Genomic DNA, 1,413 nt, shown 5'->3' with positions numbered 1-1,413 from the left:
CTTCCCTCTAGGCTTACACTGCTAAATTAGGGACGACTAGCGCAGATAGCCCTCGTGTAGCTTTGCGCGAAATCCATAACAAACAATCGTAATGTAGTACTGTTTCCATAAAATATTGGAAATTGAAGTATTTATCGTTCCTCTAAAATATTGAGAATATGAAGAAAATAACTACTATTTCTGTAATGTAACGAAATTGAAGGAACCGCTGTTTCTATAAAGTAATGGAAATAAAAGAAACTATTGTTTCCGTAAAGTAATGGAAATTCGCAGAATTTCAGGTTACGTAAAGAAGTCTCGAGGCTTCTTTTTCCGTACATTAATGAAGATAAAATTAATTACTCTTTTTGTAAAGTAATGGAAATAGCAGGAACAACTGTTTCCTTTATATAGGAATAGATGGAATTAGTATTTTTCGTAAAGAAATGGAAATATATCAAATTACTGGTTCTGCAAAATAATAGATGGGATCAAAGTAATGGAAATAACTGGAAGGAAGTGGAATAAAGTACAAATAACTATTGTTTTCTTGAATTAAATGGAATACAAAAACTGCTGTTCAGTTAAAATGTTGGGGCTAGATGGGACTACTGTTTCTGTAAAGTAATGAAAATACAATGAATTGTACTTTCTGTAAAATAAATTGGAATACAGCGAACTGTAGTTTCTGTAAAATAAATTGGAATAAAATGAACTGTAGTTTTTGTAAAGTAATGGGAATAAAACGAACTGTAGTTTCTGTAAAGTAATGGGAATAAATCGAACAATACTTTCTTTAAAGTAATGGGAATAAAACGAACTGTAGTTTCTGTAAAGTAATGGGAATAAAACGAACTATAGTTTCTGTAAAGTAGTGAGAATAAAACGAACTGTAGTTTCTGTAAAGTAATGGGAATAAAACGAACTGTAGTTTCTGTAAAGTAATGGGAATAAATCGAACAATAGTTTCTGTAAAGTAATGGGAATAAATCGAACAATACTTTCTGTAAAGTAATGGGAATAAAACGAACTATAGTTTCTGTAAAGTAGTGGGAATAAAACAAACTGTAGTTTCTGTAAAGTAATGGGAATAAAACGAACTGTAGTTTCTGTAAAATAAATTGGAATAAAATGAACTGTAGTTTCTGTAAAGTAATGGGAATAAAACGAACTATAGTTTCTGTAAAGTAATGGGAATAAAACGAACTGTAGTTTCTATAAAGTAATGGAAATAGAAGGAGCTACCTTACGTTTACATTAATGAAGCAGCAAGTATCAAATATTTTTGAACAGTAATGGGAATAAAAGGGTTCAGTACCACGACAAGTTTCAATAAAAACGAACAAGTGTCTAACTAGTTGATGTTCGTGTCGCAACAAGTCAACAGAGACTTACCCAAGACTTTGCATCCAAGAATCACTAGTACTCCTGTCA

Source organism: Limulus polyphemus, unplaced genomic scaffold (genome assembly GCF_000517525.1).
Source record: "Limulus polyphemus unplaced genomic scaffold, Limulus_polyphemus-2.1.2 Scaffold590, whole genome shotgun sequence".
In the NCBI taxonomy this organism is placed as follows: Eukaryota; Metazoa; Arthropoda; class Merostomata; order Xiphosura; family Limulidae; genus Limulus; species Limulus polyphemus.
Note: the sequence above shows the minus strand (reverse complement) of the source record.